The sequence below is a fragment of the Hyla sarda genome, chromosome 4 (assembly GCF_029499605.1).
Source record: "Hyla sarda isolate aHylSar1 chromosome 4, aHylSar1.hap1, whole genome shotgun sequence".
Taxonomy (NCBI): Eukaryota; Metazoa; Chordata; class Amphibia; order Anura; family Hylidae; genus Hyla; species Hyla sarda.
Window position 1 is genome coordinate 341781481 of NC_079192.1, and position 21384 is coordinate 341802864.

General features: G+C 43.9%; 1 protein-coding gene across 1 annotated transcript in view; it reads right to left on the reverse strand.

The window, feature by feature from the left end:
- LCP2 (lymphocyte cytosolic protein 2) overlaps positions 1-21384 on the reverse strand; it is a 143871-nt gene that overhangs the window by 77766 nt on the left and 44721 nt on the right. The window lies entirely within an intron of this gene.

Sequence of the window (21384 nt, forward strand, 5' to 3'; positions counted from 1 at the left end):
AGCTATATCAACCTGCCAAGTCATGTGATGTACCCAGAGTTCACTGGGTTCATAACTTACAGGTTTGCTGACCAATGAGCTTAGTCCAGCCCCTTATTATATATAGGGCTGTAGGCTGTAAATTCTCTCTCTTCCTGACGGACTATCAAGCAAGCACAAGCCTCTCATCAGCATCAATTCAGTTCATCTAGGCCCAAAGCCTAAGAACCTGCAGCCACTAAACGTGAGTTACTCAAAGCTCCATCTCTCAAATCCTGTGTGACTACTGCAAGCTCAAATCTTCTAAATTAGTAGCACAGTGGCTAGCATCAAAAGCTCATTGCTTCCAAGTCCCAGCAAACCTGTGAGGAACCTGTATCCCGGTTCACTCTTGAAAAGACAGGTTCATAAATTCTGCAAGTAAAGTTTCTTGAGTTTATTCCTGAAATCTGCTGTGGACATTCCGTTATTTCTCCCTGCCGTTTGTGGGACAGTTGGCTGTAGGAACATTACTATTGAGGAAACCACACCCTGGCGTCACGACATTCAAGGGTTAATACCACCAGACCCTACACTACCACTGCAACACCCTAGTCACCGTTACTCCCCTGGTCCACCACAGTACCAGAGCTATAGATAAGAGAAATATGCAGATGTGGGCTTCACTCTCAGCTCGCTGCTCAGACAGACTAATTTCAGAAGGTGGGCTGATCAGATTGAGTGGTGAGTGAGAAAAGAAGTGCACAGTTGCACATTTCTGCCAGCCACATCTAGAGATAGTAGGGCTCTCAGCACTGTCTAATCCAAACTTTTATATGTCTGTGTGTTATGTCAAAAGTTTACTTTATTTACTGTAACTCTTTCATTATTTGAGAATACAGCTATGAATGCAAATACTAAAAGTGTCTGATAGCGGAGGGTCCGACCAATGGGACCCCCCTTTGATCTGCAGAATGGCCCCGTCTCTCCTCACTGCATGGAGCAGTATATCGGCATGTTCTCCATTCACTGTCTATGAGAGCACTGGAAGTACAGTGCATGGGTATATCCGGCACTCCATTGGGAAAGAGCAGTCATATTAGAGTACAGTGAAGAAAGTCAAGAGATACCTCTTTTCTCCTTTTTGTTACTAGCTGCAGCTGTGTCAATTGGCTCTGGATTATTGTTGGTGCTACATTTCCTGCACATCTTGTGGGGGGATGGGTTTGTGCACAGCCACAGGCCAGCACATAAGAGCCAGTGCAGGGGCATAGCTAAGGGGCACTTGCCAAGAGTGTAAGTAGGAGGGAGGAGGGTGGCGCCCATCTACAGAAATATTCCCTGCACAGCTCTTTGTTGCAGAGTGATTAAGGACCTGCCAAATCACATGACATTTGTATGTATAAGAAATGTATGTGTAAGTAATGTCTGTGTGTAGCATTTCTACTATTCCAGTCACCTACTGAGCTGCTGTCACATCATGCCTTATACTCCAAATATTTTTTATTAGAAAAGTAAAAAACTTTAATGAATACAACATAAGTATTATCAAGGCTTAACCAGCCATAATTAAAACATACATGCTAACCACATAAAGATAACACCAATACTTTAATTATTTAATAAATCAGTCAAACCGAAGCTAGCACCACTTCTATATTAACATAATCTACTAAACTAGTTCTCCACCACTGTTCTCACACCAAATAAATCATTAGGGCCTTACCATGATTTTTTTTTTAATATTATTTTTTATAATGTAAAAAAAAACAAACCAAAAGTAGCTTAAAGGGAATCTGTTATCAGTATCATCCACACTAACCTATTGGTAAAGGCTTGTAGTGTGGCTGATATCGTTTCCCGATCCATGCCTCCGTTTCAGCGGTATTCTTCCTTTTTCTCCATATGCTTATGAGGAGCTTGGTGCACAGGGGGAATTTATGAGCTCATAGTTAGACCGGAAGAACTCTAGACCCTCTGGCCTTACAAAGCTAATATAAAACTTGAAGGAGCCAAAAAGGTAATTCATCTTTAACCCATCTGGTATAGAAGCTCCACCACTTTCTCTTTGGGATATACATCACTTTCCCTACAAACAAGTTTGGCCTGTCTCCTGCCAAGGTGTTGGAAGCGACCATACCACTCCCCATTGTTTTCTCGGAAGGCCCCATGCCTATGTCTATCTTTCCAGAAGGAAAGGTCGACTATCCTACCCTCTACGTGGAGTGATCTATCTCCTTTCCTTAGTGCCTCCAGGAGGCACTGTTGCAAGTTACCTTCACCCCAGGGGGGTTGAGGTGAGGATCTCCTTGGTCCCCCAGCTGCCATACTTGCATTACTCCTGAATGCAGCCAGGAGGGAAACTGGACCCAACTCTGACTCACTAGCACCTTTATCTCTTGCATGCACAATAACATTATCATTATTCCCATTGGCAACATTAGACACCCCAGCTCTATTTGCAGTAATATCTGCCGCTCCTACAGTGGCATTTGATTGGTTAACTACACTAACTTTAACTCCCATCATGCTCAACATTTACAGCAAACACAACTCCACTACTTCGATCATCCACACCGCTGCCACCCCCAACATGGGGTGGCATGTATACTACTACTACCGTTATCTGTCACGATCATACTTTTATTAGCCTGATTGGCCTTCTTGAATGCTTTATAAATTAATGTGGACAATTTCAAAATAGTTTTTCAAGTGTCAACATCTTTAACATTATTACCAACACACGTTCATTCTTTAAGCAGACACGGAAATTGGAATTTCCGTGGCAGAAATATCTGGCATGTAAATTCAATGCCTGCACAGCGTAGCAGAATCCAGTTGAATTTAACAGGACTCTGCTGCAGCGGAATCTTCATCCCGAATTCCAATGTGGAATTTGGCATGGAAATTCCGAGGTGTGAACATGGCCTTACCCATTACACCTCTTCTTTGCCTCTTTAACAAGTTTCCCTTAGTCTCCTGAGACTGGAGAAGGTGAAACATCTGGTTATCTGACCTTCCACATTATAGCAGGAGTCATTGGGCTCTTTATTTAACAGACTAATATTACAAATACTTTTCCCTCATTAAATGCAGTTGTTCATTCTTCCTTTCTGTCAACACAGGTTACATCAATAGCAGCTAAACAATGTTAACTATTTTTTAGTCCTGTATGCATACAATACTCAAATATAGGGAATTTGTATTGAATGTACATAGTTCAGCTGCATAGGTGCTTAGTATTTGCCGTTGACAGACAGGGAGACATTTTATGGTACAGTCAGTTAGGCTGCTTATCTAAGATTTCTGCATCTAGTCATCTAGACCTAACTTCCATTTCCTGTTTCCAATGTAATATATAAACCGTATGCAGAGGCATCTGTAGACAAGCATAACGTTACCCACAGCTACATTTACAATAGACAAATTTACCTTCATTTACCAGAAAATAATGGGGCCTGTTATTTTCCTAGGCCCATGGATGAATGTGGGATTTTCTTTAATGGGCACTGTCATAATCAAAAACCTTTTATATATTGTACATTTTGGTAAAACACTTCCTTTCTAATATATGTCATAAGAAAATAGTATTTTATTTATATAGAGATCATGGCTTAAACACCAGTAGGGGTCCCCATACCATCCAAAACATAATCCTGTCTGGCTGCAGCATCATCTTTGTCCCTGCTGAATTACAGGAAGGGACAAAGTCCAGTAGGTGAGGGTGGAATTAGCACTTCTCTGTGCTAACACCTATTCTATCGGACTTCAGTCTCAACAGAGAGGAGGGGGTTAAGGAGCAGCCTGCAGTAATTGGATAAAGAGACCCAGTATAGCACAGCAGACTTAGTGAGGAAGATGAGTCATGCAGATTGAGGACATGCCCCCCCTCCCTGATGCACAGGATGAAAAACCAAGTGAGCACAGCAAGAAGGAATTGGTCAGAGAAATATAGGTTCTAGACACATAAAAATATATAAGTTACTAAGTAACAAATAACATTTTGTTTTTGTGGGATATGACAGGTACTCTTTAAAAGGAAGGTTCATGGGAGCAACTTTACATATAAAACATACCAAAATAGACTATTGACATAAAAAATTACACATATAAACCCACTATTAACATGAAATACATAAATTATGCCACCCATATACTCTATAAAATTATTATGTAACCATATAGAGTATACCCCCTTATCCTACCAAAGACCACTTTATAAATTTCTTCTGTGTGAACTTGTTGAAAAGACAATGCATTGGGATTATATGTGCTCTGAATCATGTGTATGCAGAACTGCACTATGCTGCACACTAGACCAGAACAAAAAGGTGTCACATCTAGGGATAGATGCTGCCAGCATTGAGCCACATCATTAGAGATGAGAGAGTAGAAGGACAGACATTTCCAGCTCCAGGAAGTGTCACTAAAGATGAGAAAGGAGCTTATCAGAGACTGGAAGTATCACTAAAGATGAGAAAGGAGCTTATCAGAGACAGGAAGTGTGCACTCCTTGTCATGCTGCACTGGGGAGAGGAACAATGCTGGGGGGCCAGGAATGAGAGAGGAGTCATGCTGAGGGCCAGGAGTGCAAGGGAGAAGCATTCTGAGGGCCAGTAGTGCGAGGGAGAAGCATTCTGAGGTCCAGAAATTAGATGGGAGCCAGGATGGGGGCCAGGAGTGCGAGGGAAAAGCATTCTGAGGGCCAGAAGTGAGAGGGAGAAGCATTCTGAGGGCCAGAAGTGAAAGAGGAGCCAGGATGGGGGCAAGGGATGAGAGGGGTTATGCTGTGGATTATGAATAAGAGGGTATTATGAATATGAGAAGGAGATAGGAGCCATGTTGTGGACTTCGAGGAATAAGTAAGGAGCCATGCTAGAGACCATAAAATGCACTTCAATGGCCTAAACAAATTCAACTAGTGATTACATTTGGGGATATTTCCTGTACTTATATGAAATGTTACACTTGAGTCCTGCTAATAAACATATAGATGTGGGAAATATCCCAAATGCAGCCAATAATTGACAAAATTTGAGTCATTAAAGTGAAAGAGGCCACTACCAGTATGCAGTGGTATATGTTAGCAATCCTATTTGACCGGATGTTAACGTATAACGGGAACATATTATGATATCTTCAATAAATGTGATTGACAAAAAGTGTTCTTTATTTAAACAAATTGATGGTAAAAAACTGATAACTGATGGCACATTATGTCAACCGATGCATTTTCTGTAGAAAAGAGTGGAAAAGTCTGGTGACAACTGATACACTTCTGCTATCAGTTGTGGCATCACTTGTGGACAGTTCTGGATAAGCAACTGATATATGTGAACCCAGCCAAATTCCATAATGAACTTTAATTGTGAGCATGTTTTTTATCAAGGTAAAATATTACTATAAAATGAGAAGTAATGTCCTGGGTCTGTTTAGTGGAGTAGGCCCAGCAGAAACACCATGGGGGAGATTTATCAAGGGATTTAGAGGCATTTTTTTGCTTACAAAAGTCGCACGTGCGCCTAAGCAAATTTTTGTGCGACTTTTTGGGTAAGCAAAAAATACCAATCAGCCCTACTTAAGCAATTTTCAGTTTTCACTTTGTAGTGGTCGGGAATTAAGTGTGAAAGTTGCACATAAGAAAAGAAAAATCTGACCTGGCATACAAACTTGTTTTTTTTACAGCATTTTCAAAAGGTTGTGACTTTTTGTGTGATTTTTTTGCGCAGCTCCACTCCCTGGCACCAGCTCACAGCTAGCACGGGCCCTCAAGCTGTTGGGACTACAACTCCCAGCTCACTCCTCACTGAAAGGGTATGCTGGGAGTTGTAGTCCTGCAATAGCTAGTGGGTGGGTGGTAGATGTGGGCAGGGGGCCAGGGAGCGGAGCTTTACAAAAAGTTGCATGCTGGCAGTTGTAGTCCCAACAGCTTGCGGGCAGGTGGCCAGGGAGCGTAGCCGACTGACAGGTATATGAAATTACAGGTGGCTGGGGAGCGTAGCCAACCGACAGGTATATGAAATTACAGCACTGTAATTTCATATTTCCCGGGCAGACCTGTGATTGACCCGGACTTCCTGGCCAATCCCAGCTGCCAGAGGAAAATATGAAGTTGCTGTAACTTCATTTTCCCCGCTAGGAAGCCAGGGAGCAGAGCGCAATGCTGTCGGTTTCCCTGGCTTCCTTGTCACCCACTCGCGCAGCACGACTATAACTCTCAGCACACCCTTACAGTAAGGACATGCTGGGAGTTGTAGTCGTGTGGCGTGGGCGGGCGGAAGATGTGAGGGCGAGTGACAAGCTGTTCACCCACCCGCACATCTTCCGCCCACCCATGCCGCATGACTACAACTCCCAGCATGCTGGGAGTTGTAGTCGTGCCACAGGGGCAGGTGACAAGCTTATCTCCCACCTGCCTGTGTCACATGACTACAACTCCCAGCATGGGCTTACTGTAAGGGCATGTTGGGAGTTGTAGTCCTGCGGCATGGGTGGCAGAAGATATGTGAGCGGGTGACAAGCTTCTCTGGCTTGCTTGTCACCTGCCTGCACTTCTCCCGCCAACCTGCTGTCGGATGACAACAACTCCCAGCATGCCCTTACAGTGAGGACATACTGGGAGTTGTAGTCATGCGGCAGCGGGGGGAGATGTGTGGGTGGGTAATCATAAATGTACTAACCTATTTTCCGTTTTTTTTCTTTTCTTCTCATTTCAGATCCGTGTATCCTGTGGACTACTTCGGATTCGGTGGAGTACGTCAATGACCAGCATTTTTTTTTGTTTAGTGTCAATAAAATACTTAACGAGGGCTTGTTAGGAAGTATTTTTTGGAATAAAAGTATATTAACCTCTTCAGGACATAGGGCGTATGGATACGCCCTGCATCCCGAGTCCGTATCCATACGCCCGTGGGAATTCCGGCCCCACCGCTAGCCGGTTGGGGACCGGAGCCGGATGCCTGCTGAAATCGTTCAGCAGGCATCCCGGCATATCGCCCAGGGGGGTCATTATGCCCCCCCATGTCGGCGATCACCGCAGATCACTGGACAATTCAGTCCAGCGATCTGCGGCGATTCCGGGTCAATCGGGTCTCCAGTGACCCGATGACCCGGAATTACTGGCTGTTCGGGGCCGTCTCTGACGGCCCCGAACAGCCAGAGCCTGCAGGGGTGAGGTGGCACTGGTGCCACCTCACGATCGCCCTGATTCGTCGGCCGGATTACCGCGGGTGTCGTTTTTATAATGGGGTCATTTATGGGGTATTTCTAATATGAAGACCCTTCAAATCCACTTCAAACCTGAACTGGTTCCTGAAAAATACTGAGTTTGAAAATTTTGTGAAAAATCGGAAAATTGCTGCTGACCGTTGAAGCCCTCTGGTGTCTTCCAAAAGTAAAAACACGTCAATTTTATGATGCAAACATAAAGTAGACATATTGTATATGTGAACCAAAAAAAAAATGTATTCGTAATATCCATTTTCCTTACAAGCAGAGAGCTTCAAAGTTAGAAAAATGCAAAATTTTCAAATTTTTCATCAAATTTATGGATTTTTCACCAAGAAAGGATGCAAGTTACCACAAAAATTTACCACTATGTTAAAGTAGAATATGTCACGAAAAAACAATCTCGGAATCAGAATGATAACTAAAAGCATTCCAGAGTTATTAATGTTTAAAGTGACAGTGGTCAGATGTGCAAAAAACCCTCCGGTCCTTAAGGCCAAAATGGGCTCCGTCCTGAAGCGGTTAAACGTGTTGTGTTTTTTTTTAAATTTACTTTACAGGCTTAGTAGTGGAAGCTGTCTTGTAGACGGAGTCCATTACCAAACCAGGGCTTAGTGTTAGCCCCAAAAAACAGCTAGTGCTAACCCCCAATTATTACCCCGGTACCCACCGCCACAGGGATGCCAGGAAGAGTCGGTACCAACAGGCCCGGAGCATCATAAATGGCACTCCTGGGCCTAGGTGGCAACAAGCTGCAAATATTTAGGCTGGGGAGGGCTAGTAACAATGGTCCTTGCCCACCCTGGTAACGTCAGGCTGTTGCTGCTTGGTTGGTATTTGGCTGAGAATAAAAATAGGAAGAACCCTATGCGTTTTTTTTATTACATTTTTATTTATTTATGCAAAAAACATTTAACCCTTTAGGACCAGGTCCATTTTGGCCTTAAAGGGGTACTCCGCCCCTAGACATCTTATCCCCTATCCAAAGGATAGGGGATAAGATGTCAGATTGCCAGGGTCCCGCTGCTGGGGACCCCGGGGATCGCTGCTGCAGCACCCCGCTATCATACTGCGCAGAGCGAGATCGCTCTGCACGCAATGACGGGCAATACGGGGGCCGGAGCATGGTTACATCACGGCTCCGCCCCTCGTGACATCACCGCCCACCCCCATCAATGCAAGTCTATGGGAGGGGGAGTGGCGGTCGTCACGCCCCTGCCATAGACTTGCATTAAGGGGACAGGCCGTGATGTCTTGAGGGGCGGAGCCATGACGTCACGCTGCTCCGGCCCCTGTATCGCCCGTCATTACGCACAGAGCGAACTCGCTCTGTGCAGTAATGATGGCAGGGTGCCACAGCGGCGATCCCCGGGGTCCCCAGCAGCGGGACCGCGGCGATCTAACATCTTATCCCCTATCCTTTGGATAGGGGATAAGATGCCAGGGGCGGAGTACCCTTTTATATAACTCTTTTATATTTCCATCTACAGACCCATATGAGGAATTTTTTTTTGCGTCACCAATTTTACTTTGTAATTACATCACTTATTATACAATTAACCCCTTCCCGCTATTGGACGTATGCATACGTCCAGGCGAATTACTTGTTCGCGCAAATGGACGTATGCATACGTCCAAGCGATCTCCTGCTCTGCCGCGGGCAGCGCAGGAGATCGCGGGTGGGACTCAGCTGTCAATCACAGCCGGAGTCCCACCGCAGCTGCCGGGGCCGCGATCGCGCCGGTCCCGGCAGCATTAACCCCATAGATGCCGTGATCAGTTCTGATCACGGCATCTACGGTGTTTGCAGGGGGAGCGCTCTCCCCCTGCCCATCAATCGCGGCGCCGCAATAAAATAAGGGGGATCGGGGGTGTCCAAGACACCCTCGATCCCCCTAGAAGAGATAGGAGTGAGGTGGCAGGGTTGCCACCCCTCCAATCCCTGCTATTGATCGGCGGAGCGGCCGACCAATAGCAGACTGGGGGCGGGGGGGTTAAAGTTCGGTTCCCCCCGCTATGCCCACCCATCGGTGTCCGGGCACAGCGGGGGGAACCGTGTAATAGCGGCGGCGGCAGCGGCGGTCACTTACCCGGCGGCGGCGGCTGTGATTACGGCGGCGGTGGAGGTAAGTATGATGCCGCGTGTCCAGAGTCTGTTGCCTAGCAACATCTGCAGGGCGACAGTTTAGAGAGTGGTCTCTAAACTGTCGCCCTCCAGATGTTGCAAAACTACAACTCCCACCATGCCTTGACAGCTGTTTGCTGTGTTGGCATGCTGGGAGTTGTAGTTTTCCAAGATTTAGAGGGGTTCAGGTTGGAGATCACTGACAGTGGTCTCTAAACTGTAGCCCTCCAGATATTACAAAACTACAACTCCCAGCATGCCCAGACAGCAGTTTGCTGTCTTAGCATGCTGAGATTTGTAGTTTTGCAACATCTGGAGGGCCCCTCTAAATCTTGCAAAACTACAACTCCCAGCATTCAGGAACAGCAAATGGCTGTCTCGGCATGCTGGGAGTTGTACTTGCGTGCCTCCAGCTGTTGCATAACTACATCTCCCAGCATTCCCTTTGGCAATCAGTACATGCTGAGAGTTGTAGTTTTGCAACAGCTGGAGGCACACTGGTTGGGAAATACCGAGTTAGGTAATAGGTTCTATTACCTAACTCAGTATTTTCCAAACAGTGTGCCTCCAGCTGTTGCAAAACTACAACTCCCAGCATGCACGTTCTGTCAGTGCATGCTGGGAGTTGTAGTTCTCCCCCCCCCCTCCCATGTGAATGTACAGGTTACATTCACACTGGCGATGGATTACAGTGAGTTCCCTGCTTCAAGTTTGAGCTGCAGCCGCAGCTCATACTCCTAGCGAGAGACTCAGTGTAATCCGCCGTCAGTGTGAATGTAACCTAAAAACACTACACTACACTAACATAAGATAAAGAGTAAAACACTACATATACACACGTACACTGCCCCCCCCCACCACCACCCCTTCCCCCCCAATAAAAATGAAAAACGTATCCTACAGCAGTGTTTCCAAAATGGAGCCTCCAGCTGTTGCAAAACAAAAACTCCCAGCATTTCCGGACAGCCATTGACTGTCCAAGCATGCTGGGAGTTTAGCAACAGCTGGAGGCACCCTGTTTGAGAATCACTGGTGTAGAATAACCCTATGTCCACCCCTATGCAAATCCCTAATTTAGGCCTCAAATGCACATGGCGCTCTCTCACTTCGGAGCCCTGGCGTATTTCAAGGCAACAGTTTAGGGCCACATATGGGGTATTTCCGTACTCGGGAGAAATTGCCTAACAAATTTTGGGGGGCTTTTTCTCCTTTTACCCCTTATGAAAAGGTAAAGTTGGGCTCTACACCAGCATGTTAGTGTAAAAAAAAACATTTTTGTACACTAACATACTGGTGTTGCCCCATACTTTAAAATTTCACAAGTGGTAAAAGAAAAAAAGCCTCCAAAATTTGTAACGCAATTTCTCCTGAGGACGGAGATACCCCATATGTGGGCGCAAAGTGTTCTGGGGGCGCACAACAAGGCTCAGAAGGGAGGTCTAAATTGGTGATTTGCACAGGGGTGGCTGATTTTACAGCGGTTCTGACATAAGTGCAAAACAATAAATACCCACATGTGACCCCATTTTGGAAACTACACCCCTCACGGAATGTAACAAGGGGTACAGTAAGCATTTACACCCCACAGGTGTCTGACAGATCTTTGAAACAGGGGTCTGTGAAAATGAAAAATAAAATTTTTAATTTGCACAGCCCACTGTTCCAAAGATCCGTCAAATGCCAGTGGGGTGTAAATTCTCCCTGCACCCCTTATTACCTTCCGTGAGGGGTGTAGTTTTAAAAATGGGGTCACATGTGGGGGGGTCCACTGTTCTGGCACCACGGGGGGGCTTTGGAAATGCACATGGCCAAATTCTCTCTCCAAAAGCTCAATGATGCTCCTTCTCTTCTGAGCATTGTAGTTCGCCCCAAGTGCACTTCACGTCCACTTATTGGGTATTTCCATACTCAGAAGAGATGGGGTTACAAATTTTGGGGGGTATTTTCTGCTATTATCCCTTGTACAAATGTAAAATTTGGGGGAAAACAAGCATTTTAGTGTAAATTTTTTTTTTTTTTTTTACATATGCAAAAGTCGTGAAACACCTGTGGGGTATTAAGGTTCACTTTACCCCTTGTTACGTTCCCCAAGGGGTCTAGTTTCCAAAATGGTATGCCATGTGGTTTTTTTTTTCTGTCCTGGCACCATAGGTGCTTCCTAAATGTGACATGCCCCCAGAGCAAAATTTGCTTCCAAAAAGCCAAATGTGACTCCTTCTCTTCTGAGACCTGTAGTGCCCCAGCAGAGCACTTTTCATCCCCATATTAGGTGTTTTCTGAATCAGGAGAAATTGGGCTTCAAATTTTGGGGGGTATTTTCTGCTATTACCTTTTTTAAAAATGTTAAATTTTTGCTAAACCAAGCATTTTTGGTAAAAAAAAATATATTTATTTTACATATGCAAAAGTCGTGAAACACCTGTGGGGTATTAAGGTTCACTTTATCCCTTGTTACGTTCCTCAAGGAGTCTAGTTTCCAAAATGGTATGCCATGTCATTTTTTTTGCTGTCCTGGCACCATAGAGGCTTCCTAAATGCGACATGCCCCCCGAGTGCTCTCAAAAAGCCAAATATGACTCCTTCTCTTCTGAGCATTGTAGTTTGCCCGTAATGCACTTCAGGTCAACTTATGGGGTACCTCCATACTCAGAAGAGATGGGGTTACAAATTTTGGGGGGTATTTTCTGCTATTAACCCTTGCAAAAATGTTAAATTTGGGGGGAAACACACATTTTAGTGAATTTTTTTTTTTTTTTTTACATATGTAAAAGTCATGAAACACCTGTGGGGTATTAAGGCTCACTTAATTCCTTGTTACGTTCCTCAAGGGGTCTAGTTTCCAAAATGGTATGCCATTTTTTTTTTTTGCTGTTTTGGCACCATAGGGGCTTCCTAAATGCAACATGCCCCCAAAAAACCATTTCAGAAAAACGTACTATCCAAAATCCCCTTGTCGCTCCTTCGCTTCTGAGCCCTCTACTGCGCCCGCCGAACAATTTACATAGACATATGAGGTATGTGCTTACTCGAGAGAAATTGGGCTACAAATTCAAGTATAAATTTTATCCTTTTACCCCTTGAAAAAATTCAAAAATTGGGTCTACAAGAACATGCAAGTGTAAAAATGAAGATTTTGAATTTTCTCCTTCACTTTGCTGCTTTTCCTGTGAAACACCTAAAGGGTTAAAACGCTTACTGAATGTCATTTTGAATACTTTGGGGGGTGTAGTTTTTATAATGGGGTCTTTTATGGGGTATTTCTAATATGAAGACCCTTCAAATCCACTTCAAACCTGAACTGGTCCATGAAAAATAGCGAGTTTGAAAATTTTGTGAAAAATTGTAAAATTGCTGCTGAACTTTGAAGCCCTCTGGTGTCTTCCAAAAGTAAAAACTCATAAATTTTATGATGAAAATATAAAGTAGACATATTGTTTATGTGAATCCAAAAAAAAAAAATATTTGGAATATCCATTTTCCTTACAAACAGAGAGCTTCAAAGTTAGAAAAATGCAAAATTTTCAATTTTTTCATCAAATTTTGGGATTTTTCACCAAGAAAGGATGCAAGTTACCACAAAAATTTACCACTATGTTAAAGTAGAATATGTCATGAAAAAACAATCTCGGAATCAGATTGATAAGTAAAAGCATTCCAGAGTTATTAATGTTTAAAGTGACAGTGGTCAGATGTGCAAAAAAGGGCTGCGTCCTAGAGGTGAAAATGGGCTGTGTCCTTAACCCCTTAACGACGCAGGACGTATATTTACGTCCTGCGCCGGCTCCCGCGATATGAAGCGGGATCGCGCCGCGATCCCGCATCATATCGCGTCGGTCCCGGCGGTAATCAACGGCCGGGACCCGCGGCTAATACCACACATCGCCGATCGCGGCGATGTGCGGTATTAACCCTTTAGAAGCGGCGGTCAAAGCTGACCGCCGCTTCTAAAGTGAAAGTGAAAGTGACCCGGCTGCTCAGTCGGGCTGTTCGGGACCGCCGCGGTGAAATCGCGGCGTCCCGAACAGCTGATCGGACACCGGGAGGGCTCTTACCTGCCTCCCCGGTGTCCGATCGACGAATGACTGCTCCGTGCCTGAGATCCAGGCAGGAGCAGTCAAGCGCCGATAATGCTGATCACAGGCGTGTTAATGCACGCCAGTGATCAGCATTAGAGATCAGTGTGTGCAGTGTTATAGGTCCCTATGGGACCTATAACACTGCAAAAAAAATGTAAAAAAAAAGTGTTAATAAAGGTCATTTAACCCCTTCCCTAATAAAAGTTTGAATCACCCCCCTTTTCCCATAAAAAAAATAAAACAGTGTAAAAAAAATAAAAAATAAACATATGTGGTATCGCCGCGTGCGTAAATGTCCGAACTATAAAAATATATCATTAATTAAGCCGTACGGTCAATGGCGTACGCGCAAAAAAATTCCAAAGTCCAAAAAAGCGTATTTTGGTCACTTTTTATATCATTAAAAAAATGAATAAAAAGTGATCAAAAAGTCCGATCAAAACAAAAATCATACCGATAAAAACTTCAGATCACGGCGCAAAAAATGAGTCCTCATACCACCCCATACGTGGAAAAATAAAAAAGTTATAGGGGTCAGAAGATGACATTTTTAAACGTATAAATTTTCCTGCATGTAGTTATGATTTTTTCCAGAAGTGCGACAAAATCCAACCTATATAAGTAGGGTATCATTTTAACCGTATGGACCTACAGAATAATGATAAGGTGTAATTTTTACCGAAATATGCACTGCGTAGAAACGAAAGCCCCCAAAAGTTACAAACTGGCGTTTTTTTTTTCGATTTTGTCGCACAATGATTTTTTTTTCCGTTTCGCCGTGCATTTTTGGGTAAAATGACTAATGTCACTGCAAAGTAGAATTGGCGACGCAAAAAATAAGCCATAATATGGATTTTTAGGTGGAAAATTGAAAGGGTTATGATTTTTAAAAGGTAAGGAGGAAAAAACGAAAGTGCAAAAACGGAAAAACCCTGAGTCCTTAAGGGGTTAAGGGGTTAAATGTATGGCGCAACCAAACAAATATTATTTAGCAAATTTTGGAAGGTTTTGTTTTCACGTTGTACACTTTCCAGTAAAAATGACATGTTTTCTTTATTCTGTGGGTCAATGCGATAAAAATGATACCCATAGTTATCTGCTTTTCTATAATTGTAACGCTTAAAAAAAATCTCAAACCATTTAAACAAAACTAGTATGTTTGAAATAGCCCTATTTTGACTAGCTATAACATTCTCATTTTTCCGTATATGGGGCGGTATGAGGGCTAATATTTTGCGCCATTATCTGTAGTTTTTATCAATACCACTTTTGCTTAGGTTTTTATTAATTTTTTTTATTAATTTTTTGTTTAATAAATTGTGACAAAAAAGCTGGTTACGACGTTCACCATACAGGATAATTAACAATATATTTTAATAGTTCAGACTTTTACGCACGCGGCGATACCAAATATGTGTATTAATGATTTTTTTAAAGCTTTTTTGAGGTAAAATGGGAAAAATGGACGTTTTACTTTTTTATTGGGGGAGGGGATTTTTCACATATTTTAACTTTTTTATTTTACATTGTTTTACTTACATTGTTTTTTTTTTCTTTTTTTACACTTTAATAGTCCTCATAGGGGACTCCTCATAGGGGACTATTTATAGCAGTCATTTAAATGCTAATACTGTTCAGTGCTACAGAACGCGCTTACCAAAGCAACAATGATAAATGTCCCCACAAATTTTCTCTCACATTTTATCAATCTGCTCCACCCCTAACTCCTTCCTCCTCTATGTGTCTGCCTATCCTCCAAATCCTGTTATGGTGAATCCTGCTTTCCTACTGTGTCCACCAGTCCCCTTTATTCTTTACATGTGTTTTTTATTATTATTTTTTTTTCATGTTGTAAGAACAATATACCACAGTCCGTGCATGCTCCAAAGATAAGCAAACAAACAATGCATCATGCTTGTAATGTCTATAAACACTTGAATTTGCATTCACTCAAAGTGATATAAAAAGTGTAATAAAACACCCCTTGTGTACCTTACAGTAAACTAAAGAAGCACAAAACACAGCCCCCCCCCCCCCCCCAATTTTGCAATAAAATATTTGTCTTATTCTATCGCTATAAAGAACACTGTAGAAAGAGAAGCATGTCGACAAGCATTTTGTGCTGTTGCAAAATAACTTGTTCTGACATTTTCTATCAGTGGTTTTACATCCTTCCTCATCCAGGGCTAAAAGAATTTTCAGTTTGTGGCTACATGTTGAGTAGAACACAAAGAAACACTACTGAAGAACATGTTATATGACAAAGCTGTTCACCAATGTATTTAAGCTTTCAGACAAAGTGGGCGTCATATTCAAAACTCCTCACATCAAAAAGTTCATGTTTTGCGCCAAAATTTTGTCGCCAAAAAGTTCACATCAGATATTCAAAATGTTTTACATGAGAATTATCCAAGGTTTACACTAGTCACATCAGTTTTGCTAAAGTGAGTTTGTCTATGTAAAAATGATATGCACATACCATGATAGCCAGAGTGACAATGTTTTATGACTGACAACTGAAAGGTATAGCAGAAGAATCTGGGAAGGAGTCGGGGGGGGGGGGGGGAGGGGGGCGCAGAGGGGTCTGAAGGAGTGGACAGATTGGTCTGGGTGGACATAGGGGTCTGAAAAGTTGAAAGAGGGGTCTGGCTCAGCCCACCAAGTAATTGGCCGTTGTGTCAGGACAGAGAAGTCGGGGGGGACAGTGAAGTCTGGAGGAGGAAGATATGGGGGTCTGGAGGGATATAGGGATCTGCAGGAGGACAGAGGGGTCTGGAGGACAGAGTGGTCTGGGGGTACACTGGAAATAGGGACAGGGTGTTCAGTAATATTATTTTCAATGACGTAGTGTCTGGCAGGGTTATATTCAGGGGGCACAGTGTCTGGCAGGGTTAAAATAATTATTGTCTTTATATAGAAAATAAGGATCTGCTGACAAAGCGGAAAGGTAATGATGTTCAGGAGTCAACTCAGCAGAGGGGAGATATAGCTGGAAGAAGTCATAGTGCCGGAAGATGAAGATGAACAAAATAAAGACATTACCTGCGATTCATTGATATTATTGTGCATTCCCCTGACTGTCCCATAAGTACTGTAGTCACTTATAAGTTCTGCAGGGATCATGGGTGAAACTGTACCCCAATCTATAGCTCTCCAGCTGTCAAAACTTCAACTCTCATGATGCCTGAGGCTCTTCAGGCATGTTGAGAATTGTAGCTTTGGGGGCGTGGCCTGGCAGCCTAGGTGGATGGTCGCACTGTGAGTGAGCTCCGTCTTCCCGGCCTGAAACAGCTATTATACCTAACTTCCGACACTCCTATCTGACCACCTGCAGCTACCTGACGGTCCCTAACCATGAGAGGACGCCGGAAGAGGGTTTCCAAACAAGAAACCCTTGTTAAATTCAACTTTACAAGGCGCATACCTTCCTCCCAAGATGGCGGCGGCGGCCAACGCGGCTCTCCTCTCGCGGCTTCTCCGACTGAAAGATCACTCCCTGGTTTCACTCCTGGACTGTCTAACGCGCGTCGCTCTCTGTCTGATCCCGCTCTGCATTGCCTTGCTGAAGCGGAGGGAGCGGATAATGTCTCGCAGACACGAGTGGGGACCTCTGTGTGCAGTGATGGAGGAGGACAAGATGGCGGGGATTGGCCGGACCGCACAGATGGCGGGGCACAGAAGGCGGCGATATCGCCATTCTCTAGTCCGATGCGACAGAAACAAAGACTGACAGATCCGGAGGAGAGCTGCCGGACTGAAGGAAGAAAAGACACCACGAAGGTCAGTAAAGCTACACCCTCTAAGCTAGAAGCTCTCCCGGTAGCTGATCTCACACTAACTGATACCACTATGAAGAGCATGTTGTTAGCCCTCAGGCAGACTTTTCTGTCAGACATAGCTGAGGTCATAACTCCGCTGCAGGCATCAGTGGGGGAGCTTGGAGACCGTGTAACCCACATAGAGACGAAGCTAGAGGAATTCTCTGAACTCCATAACACACTTGTGGAATCTCATACAGATCTGGATGAGGAAGTTGCAGCACTTAGAGCAAAAATAGCTGATCTGGAAGATAGAAGTAGAAGGAACAATCTAAAGCTTAGAGGGGTCCCTGAATCAGTGCACACCGCTGACATCCCTTCATATGCTCGTTCCTTACTACAAGCTATACTACCAGAGGTTACTGCGCAGGAACTGGAGATTGACCGGGCTCATAGGATCCCAAGACCCCAGCATTTGGATGACTCCACTCCTAGGGATATCCTGGCTAGGATCCATTTTTTTTCGGTGAAGGAGAAGGTATTGGAGTTCTCGAGAAAAAATGGGGGTCTGCCCGCACCCTATCACCATGTGTCTGTATATGCGGATCTCTCTAATGCCACTCTACAAGCCAGGAGGCTGCTTCTGCCTATCACTCAGGCTCTCAGAGCAGCTAATGTGGCGTACAGATGGGGCTTTCCTGTTCGCTTGCTTATACGCAGAGGGGACACCATGCATGTTATTAAATCGCTGACGGAGGGCGAGGATTTGCTCTCCAAATGGAATCTTCAAGCTGTTCCCCCCTCTGGTTTACCGCCCAGATCACGACCTCGCAGGGTGAAAAAGGACTGGTCAGTCGGGTGAGATGAGAGGTGACTTGTCATTTATTTTTATTTTTTTCCTCGGATGTATATCTGATTTTTTCCTTGTTTCAGGCATGGAGCTAACTGTTCACTATGGGCTTCAAGGTGGACTTTGCCCTCTTCCACAATGTGGGCTCTTGTTCCGTGAGCCTCTTTTTTCTTTTTTTTATATTGCTATATACGTTATGGCCCTTTATTGTTTTGTTGCTTTTTACTTTGCTAACTTACTTTGTTCACTGTAATTGCCTTACCGATATATTCAGGAGGTGTGTGTGCTGGCTGGGGGGCACGCATCTCCACTATTATTTTGATTTACTTGCTATGTTGTGTATCATCTTTATATGTCCTTATGGTTATAAAATTTACTAGTCTTAATGCTAACGGTCTGAATGCTCCCCACAAACGTTCGTACCTAAGGAAAGAAGCATTGACTACTAAAAGTGATGTCATCTGTGTCCAGGAGACACATCTGTTAGCAAAAGATGCATATAGGGTTAAACACCCCCAATATCCCCACATTTTTCACTCCCACTTCACTACCAAATCTAGAGGGGTTATGATAGCAATAAGGAACACAGTCTCCTTTTCATTGTCAGATATGATTTTGGATGTTAATGGCAGATATATTATATTGTACTGTACAATTAATGCTGTCCCTCTTACCATTGTTTCTATATATGCCCCCAACTCAGGACAGCTTCGGTTCTTACAGAGGGTACTTAGGAAGGCTAATAGTACCAAGTGGGATTCCCTTATGATATGTGGAGACTACAACTCTATTATGGATTCCACTCTAGATACCTCCTCGTCCTCCAGATTGTCCTCCCTAGATATCTCCCCCTGGGTGTGGGAATCTGGGATGTATGATGTATGGCGTATCCAACATGAAACGGAGAGAGATTACACCTTCCATTCAGGGGTACATAACACTTACTCTAGGATTGATATGATACTGGTCGCTAGTCACCTTTTAACCTCTGTGCGAGAATCCTCTATTGACTCGATAAGGTGGTCGGACCATGCGGCGGTCTCGGTAGTTATGGAAGACAAGTTGCATAGCATTCCTACTTATATGTGGAGACTTAGCCCGTTCCTATTATCTCACCCTAAATTTTCTCAACAGATTAGGCAGGATATCACTACATATTTTCAACTTAATGGGGATTCTGTCAAAAGCAGGATTTCCCTTTGGAACTGCCACAAAGCGGTAATTAGGGGAATGTGTATTAAATACGGTTCTGTCCTCAAGAAAGATAGGGAGGAGAAGATGGAGAAACTATTTGCCAAGTTAAAATGTGTGGAAGAATCAAATAAAAAATCCCCATCTGATTCTTTGGCTCTCCAACTAGCGGAATTACGTAGAGAACTCAGATGCTATATGCTCACCAGCTATGAGAAATCGCATCGGAAATTGCAGGCCCATTATTACTCGCAAGATAACAAATCTGGTAAGCTATTGGCCGCCAGACTGAAAACTAGACAACTGAAAACACGTATCTCTGGACTCATACACCCTATCTCTGGCGCAAAATTGATCACGCCCAAGGATATAGCCAATGGCTTTGCATCCTTTTATGCCCATTTATATAATTTGAAGGACTCTATCCCCGAGCAATTAGACCATATTTCTATTACTAGGGACTATCTGGCTCGATTGAATTTGCCCACTTTATCTATGCAGCAAATATCTGATTTAAATAGCCCCATCACGATTAGTGAAATACAGAAAATAATCCGCTCCCTCCCAGCTGGTAAGGCTCCAGGACCAGATGGGTTTATCAGCGCCTACTATAAAACATTCAATGACATACTATCTCCACACTTACTTGACTTCTGTGAGGAGGCGATAGTAGCTGGCTCCTTCCCGAAGGAAAATCTTCAGGCCATGATTACGACTCTACCCAAGCCCGGCAAATCGGATGATTTGCCACAAAACTATAGACCTATATCATTACTCAACCAGGATTTAAAAATATTCGCTAAATTGATAGCCTCCAGAATAGCGGTGGTCCTTCCATCCTTGGTCTCATTGGATCAGGCTGGTTTTGTGGCTGGGAGGCAAACCTCCGATAACACAAGGCGATTGATCAATGTGATGCATTATATTGAAAGAGACTCTGTCCCAGCTGTATCGTTGGCCCTGGACGCCAAGAAGGCGTTTGACCGCCTTCGGTGGTCCTTCGCCTTCTCGGTATTAGAGGCAATGGGATTTGGGGGCAATATACGACAGGCAATCGTCTCTCTATATTCCAACCCCTCTGCTAAGGTGCTTGCAAATGGTGCAGTATCGGATGAATTTGCAATCACCAATGGATCCAGACAGGGGTGCCCCCTTTCTCCCCTTATTTATATCTTATCTATCGAACCCCTTGCGCAAGCTATTAGATTGGACGGGGAGATTGGGGGTATACAGATAGGGAGAACATCGCATGTGATATCGTTATACGCCGATGACGTCATATTGTCTCTTTCCAACCCTAAACGGTCGTTACCAGCTGTAATGGATCATATTGAGCAATTTGGTTTATTGTCCTACTATCATTTAAACAATGCCAAGACACAGGCTTTATCTATGAATCTGTTGCCTGAAGAGGCACACTTCCTTCAGACTACCTATAATTTTGACTGGAGAGAATCTAACATCCAATATTTAGGAGTTCACCTCACATATCCCATATCTGCACTATACAATGCTAACTATATCCCTCTCTTGTCTTCCCTGGCTACTGAGGCTGACGCTATCTCCAAGCACTTAATGTCCTGGGTGGGCAGAGTGGCGGCATTCAAGATGTTACTCCTGCCTAAGCTTTTATATGTTTTCCGTACGTTACCGATACCAGTACCACATTCTTTTTTTGTTACTGCACAACGACTTCTATCTAAATTGATTTGGGCAGGAGGGAGACCGAGGCTGTCTCCAGCTCTACTTATTAAAAATAAATTAGCAGGGGGTCTGGGTTCTCCTGACATCAGGGGATATTATATCTCTACCCTGGTGTCTGCCCTCAGACAGTGGTGGAAAGATGATAGCACCTCCCCCTGGGCGCAAATAGAGAGACAGTCTGTTTACCCTTACTCCCTACATGACGTAATGCACATTCCTATATGGAATCTATCCCCTCCGCCAACGCATAATCCTGTTGTGAAAGCTTCCTATCAAGCCTGGGAATTCTATTTGAAACATGTAGGTTCACAATCAAGGGGAAAGATAGATGACCTTTCCTTATCATTGTTGCAGGCCACCATCCCTGATCTGGATTTGAAACACTGGAGAGAATTAGGAGTGGGTAGCTTGAAACACATATGCAGAGAAGGTAGTCTAATGTCATTTGGGGATATTCGCAAGAAGTTTCCCATCTCCACTAGGGATTTCTTCAAA